At 48.3% G+C, this 6,282-nt stretch overlaps 1 pseudogene; it reads left to right on the forward strand.

The window, feature by feature from the left end:
• Nucleotides 1-2,258, forward strand: part of LOC124014246 — a 20,547-nt pseudogene extending 18,289 nt beyond the window's left edge.
• The last annotated feature ends 4,024 nt before the right edge of the window (nucleotides 2,259-6,282 follow it).

Genomic DNA, 6,282 nt, shown 5'->3' on the forward strand with positions numbered 1-6,282 from the left:
TGAACTGTAATATTGGGCCACAATTTCAGTGGTTCCCCCCAACGCTGGACCTGGGGAGTTACAGGCTTTTGTTTCAGCCCAGCACTTTCACACCTAGATAAAATAAATGCTGATCAGTGACGGATTAACTGATTTCAGGTGTTTTAGAACAGAATAACTGTAACTCTTCTGGACTAGAGTTGGTGACTGATAACTTTCCAATTAGATACATACTGTACCCTGTGTGAGTCTCAGCTGTAATGGTCTACTGGGTTGGTAGCTTTCTAGCTCCCTCTAGTGGTGGTAGGGGGATATTTCACCTGCTGCTGGACTCCAGAGAGGCATCTGTTAGACATAAGATACTGTGATGACAAATAGAAGCAGAGCATATTGTAATTAGTGGTACAGACATGTGTCGCAGTGAGATGCTCTCTCTCATTCAATACATTCCCTCCCTCTCCCTCTCACTTTATCTCCTCCTCGTTCTCTTGTTCCCCTCAACCCCCCCCCCCCCTCTCTCTCTCTCTCTCTCTCTCTCTCTCTCTCTCTCTCTCTCTCTCTCTCTCTCTCTCTCTCTCTCTCTCTCTCTCTCTCTCTCTCTCTCTCTCTCTCTCTCTCGCTCTCAGATGAGGAGTGTGTATCGTATTGCCAGCCATCGCTGGTTAAATTGAGGATGAACCTGGAGACGTACTGTCTAAAGGACTTTGGTAAGAACTGTAAGGCACAATGACTTTGGCATGGCTGCAGAATTACAATGCAAAAAAAACTAAATTCAAGCAATCCCCCCCCCCCCCCAGTCCTGAAGCTACAGGTCAGAGGGATGGAGCGTTCAGGCCCCTGGTGGCAGTTCTCGGTCTGGATCCAGACCGTGTTCCGTACAGGTTCTTCCTCCCGTGTTCGCAGGGGCCCCCAGGCGCTGTGGGTTCCCGACCGCGACCTGGGCTGCGGCTGCCCCGCCCTCCAGGTGGGCCGCACCTTCCTGCTGATTGGGGCCGAAGGGGGGAGGCGGAACTGGGGCCCCGAGGAGCGACGGCTGGTCGCCGATAGATCCACACTGGCTCTCCAGTGGAGGGAGCACTGGAATCCCAAACTGAGAGGGTTCAGGGGGCAGGACAAGAGGGGCCGCTGCCCCCCAAAATTGCCCGGGGGTGGGGACCCCGATGGGGGCCACTGGAAGCACCATCACTCAGAGTACACCCCACCTCACCTTGTGACAGAGAAAGAGACAGAGGTCAAGGTGCACCCACACAAACATTCACATTCACACACACCCTCAGACTCTGTGAAAGACATGGAAGAGGAGGCAGAGAACTCTGTGGCGTTGGACACAAACACTCATACACAGTCCTCGTCACACCACAGACCTGGACCTTCACAATCCCAGGAAGAGCAACAGGAACAGACTCCATCCACCTCCACACCCAGTCTCGTATGTTCAACCCAGACCCCTGTCTGAAATGTAGGAGGAAGAAGAGAGAAAGAAGAAGGGAAGAAGAAATGTAGTAATATTGTCAAATAGATGGGCTATATCCCTTTGCAGTTCTTCTCGTAAGGAGAGGGGGTGAGTCTCTGTCAGACTGTGTAAGCACTGGGTGTCCAATGTCCAGAGAAACGGAGGGATGATCAGTTGTCCCCGCCATCTTTCCCTTCAACTTCCAATGAGGAGATGAGAGGGAGCAGGTTGGTCATCGGTTCAGAAATCAAACATCCAGGTGCTTGAGCTAAAAACAGAGTCATGGAGAAAAGGACTCAAACTTTGCCATTACAATGTTTTTCTACTGAATCGGCTTAGTATTGTTGAGAGTGAATGAACACTGTAAAAGTGGAAAAGGGTGTTTTTATTGAATTACATAAAGTCAAATGTTTTCTTGAAAAAGTTTCTGAATCGTATTTATGCTTAGAAACGTTTAGGTATATTTATAGGCAAGAATAGATCCAGGGTGCTCCGGGATGGATCACAATTACAATAAATGTATAGTAAACTGACATACATATATTTATTTATGTCAATACAGTATGGGCAATATGTGTCCCAAAGTATACACTACTACTAATAATAATTGATTCAACTTTTCATTACTGAAATAATCTCAAAGCGCTTGAAAAAGCTAAACAAACAAGAATCAAATAATACGGATATATGATTGAGTAGGTTTGAAGGCGGCTCACCGACGCCTCGCTACCACGCCTGTCAGACTATGACTTCTACCTCACAAAATGACCTTTGAGATGAAAATAAAGGTGTTTTTCATGTAATAAAGTACTGTACAAATACTGTCTACAACTGACTGTCCTACTTTGTGCTTGTCACACCACTTCGGTTGAGAGTTCCTTTCAGTGGCAGATACACAACATCGGGTCAAGTGACACAAACTTATGTTCACGGAGGCACAGTTCCCATGGGTTGGAGCGATGCAACCATAGTCTAAGAAACTGACACCAACGAACTGCCATTTAGAGGAACGTTGAGTTGCTCTAAGATAGAATATGACTCTCAGATAGAGCATGAATCCTACCACAGACATTTAGAACTAGAGATATACATCTAAAAAAGCATTGGTCAAATGTGATGTCATGCATTCTGTTTTGGTCTGGAAAATACGTATAGCACCCCAGCCCTGGGGAAGGGGTGAGAGGTATGAGTGAGGAGGGGAGGGAGTAAGAGTGAGGGTGAGACCTATGAAGGAGCTCCCAATTGTGAGTTGTCATGTTGTTCTTATAGCTTGTATGGTTGACTGATTGGCCCATGTTGTGATGTAGCCTGTGATTGGTTGGCCCATGTTGCGATGTAGCCTGTGATTGGTTGGCCCATGTTGCGATGTAGCCTGTGATTGGTTGGCCCATGTTGCGATGTAGCCTGTGATTGGTTGGCCCATGTTGCGATGTAGCCTGTGATTGGTTGGCCCATGTTGTGATGTTTCCTGTGATTGAAAATAAAATGAGGAGAAAAATAGCTTCGCTGACTGATGACCTCTCTAGGGTACCCCACACACAGAGGGAGGGAGAGTGTCTGTGGCTGTGTGTGTGTGTCTTTGTGTGTGTGAGTGTGTGGAGAAGATGAGAGTGTGAATGCAAGACAGAGAAAGAAAAAGAGAGAGACAGAGAGAGAGAGAGAGAGAGAGAGAGAGAGAGAGAGAGAGAGAGAGATGCACCTGCTCTGTTTTTCCAGGAACACCTGTCAGCAGCCGTCTTCACAGTTGACCCCCTGACGACAGTGAGTTTGATCTGAAAACTCCCCCAGCACACACACAGACTTGAACACACACACACACTTACACACACACGCTAGTGACCTGCAAGCACTGAGTATACAACCACTGTAAGCCTACAGCATTCAAGTTGTCTTATGGTTTATTCAGACAAGCTTTGCAATACAGTTTGTAAACGTTACGCAATTTGCTATTTACATATGTAATGTAAACACTGACAAAAAATATAAAGCACACGTGCATGAGGGACGGTAGCAAGTGTAAGTTTTGCCTCCACACGCACAGTACCGGTCAAAAGTTTGGACACACCTACTCATTCAAGGCTTTTTCTTCCTTTTTTTAAAAACGATTGTTTACATTGTAGGGTGAAGACAATACAAATATGAAATAATACATATGTAGTAACCAAAAAAGTTCTAAACAAATCAAAATGTGTTTTCGATTTCAGTTTCTTCAAAGTAGCCACCCTTTGCCTTGAAGACAGCTTTGGACACTCTTGGCATTCTGTCAACCAGTTTCATGCGATAGTCACCTGGAATGCATTTCAATTAAAAGGTGTGCCTTGTTAAAAGTTAATTTGGGGAATTTATTTCCTTCTTAATGCGTTTTAGCCAATCAGTTGTGTTTTAACAAGATAGGGGTGGTATACAGAAGATAGCCCTACCAAGTCCGTATTAGGGCAAGAACAGCTCAAATAAGCAAAGGTCAGTCAATGAAGGTCAGTCAATCCTGAAAATTTCACAACTTAACATGAACTGTTCAGAGGATACTGCTTGAATCAGGCCTTCATGGTCAAATTGCTGCAAAGAAACCACTACTAAAGGACAACAATAAAAGGAAGAGACTTGGGCCAAGAAACACAAGCAATGGACATTAGACTGGCGGAAATCTGTTCTTTGGTCTTATAACTCCAAATGTGAGATTTTTGGTTCCCACCGTGAAGCATGGAGGAGGAGGGGTGATGGTGTGCTGGTGCATTGCTGGTGACACTGTCTGTGATTTATTTTTAATTCAAGACACAATTAACCAGCATGGCTACCACAGCATTCTGCAGCGATCCACCATCCCATCTGGTTTGCGCATAGTGGGACTATCATCTCTTTTCAACAAGACAATGACACAACACACCTCCAGGCTGTGTAAGGGCTATTTGACCAAGAAGTAGAGTAATGGAGTGCTGCATGAGATTACCTGGCCTCCACCATCACCCGACCTCAACCTAATTGAGATGGTTTGGGATGAGTTGGACCGCAGAGTGAAGGAAAAGCAGCCAACAAGTGCTCAGCATGTGTGGGAACTCCTTCAAGACTGTTGGAAAAGCATTCCAGGTGAAGCTGGTCGAGAGATCGCCAAGAGTGTGCAAAGCTGTCATCAAGGCTAGGAGGCTGTGTGTGTGTGTGTGTGTGTGTGTGTGTGTGTGTGTGTGTGTGTGTGTGTGTGTGTGTGTGTGTGTGTGTGTGTGTGTGTGTGTGTGTGTGTGTGTGTGTGTGTGTGTGTGTGTGTGTGTGTGTGTGTGTGTGTGTGTGTGTGTGTATGTGAGGGATTAGCTGCTACATGGTGTTTGCCTCTGTGTGCCTCTGTGTGTTGTCGAGAGGTGCCATGTTTACTGCCTGTGAGAGAGGCTTTTACGAGGTATGAGGTCTGCACCGCAGCCAGAGCCAAAGTTTAATTAGACCTCCTGCAAACTCTCTCGTATCTTCCCTTCTTTTTTCCTCTCTCTCTCTCTCTCTCTCTCTCTCTCTCTCTCTCTCTCTCTCTCTCTCTCTCTCTCTCTCTCTCTCTCTCTCCCCCTCTCTCCTCTATTTCTTTCTCTCTTCACCTGTCCTTTCTCTCCCTCTTTCTTCCCTCAGTCTCTCTCTTTCTCACACAGACACACACATTCTCAGAATCAAACACCTAAGACGAAGTTCAACGAGCTGTGTGGCTTCACCTCACACACACACACACACACACACACACACACACACACACACACACACACACACACACACACACACACACACACACACACACACACACACACACACACACACACACACACACACACACACACACACACACACACACACACACACACACACACACACACACACACACAGCTTCTGTTAACCTGAAAGGGAGAGGTCAATCCTTCTGATCCGCTACCCGCATGCTTTCCATACGGACACGCTGCGGCCACGGCAACCCGAGTCCCCCCAGATTAGGACTAATCAAGCGTGCCTCGACTTTGGCCAAATCCTGCCCCTCGCACCCCCCCACCCCTCCTCTCTACCCCCTCTCTGCCCCCCAACCCACTCTTCTGTCCACCAGGCCTCCTCTCTCTGCCCCCAACCTACCACTCTGTCCACCAGGCCTCCTCTCTCTGCCCCCAACCCAACCCTCTGTCAACCAGGCCCCCTCTCTCTGCCCCCAACCCAACCCTCTGCCCCCTAACCCTCTGTCCACTAGGCCCCCTCTCTCTGCCCCCCAACCCACCCTTCTGTCCACCAGGCCCCCTCTCTCTGCCCCCTAACCCTCTGTCCACCAGGCCCCCTCTCTCTGCCCCCCAACCCACCCTTCTGTCCACCAGGCCCCCTCTCTCTGCCCCCCAACCCATCCCTCTGACCACCAGGCTTCTTCTCTCTCTCTCTCTCTGGCCCCCAACCCAACCCTCTGTCCACCAGGCCCCCTCTCTCTGCCCCCAACCCATCCCTCTGACCACCAGGGTTCTTCTCTCTCTCTCTCTGGTCCCCAACCCACCACTCTGTCCACCAGGCCTCCTCTCTCTGCCCCCCAACCCATCCCTCTGACCACCAGGCTTCTTCTCTCTCTGGCCCCCAACCCACCACTCTGTCCACCGGGCCTCCTCTATCTGACCCCCAACCCAACCCTCTGTGAACCAGGCCCCATCTCTCTCTCTCTACAGCTAGCTACAGGGGGTTACAAATACAGCACAGCTCACTTTCAGTGGCATATATGTTTATACTGTTACTGTACAACCCAGTTATATCCTTTGACTATAACAAAGTGACACACACAGGTGTTGTCCATTCATTCTGGGTTAATGCACGACATACTTTCGCCTTTTCTCTGTCTAACCACCTCTACCTATCCT

This window comes from Oncorhynchus gorbuscha, linkage group LG25 (genome assembly GCF_021184085.1).
Source record: "Oncorhynchus gorbuscha isolate QuinsamMale2020 ecotype Even-year linkage group LG25, OgorEven_v1.0, whole genome shotgun sequence".
Classification (NCBI taxonomy): domain Eukaryota; kingdom Metazoa; phylum Chordata; class Actinopteri; order Salmoniformes; family Salmonidae; genus Oncorhynchus; species Oncorhynchus gorbuscha.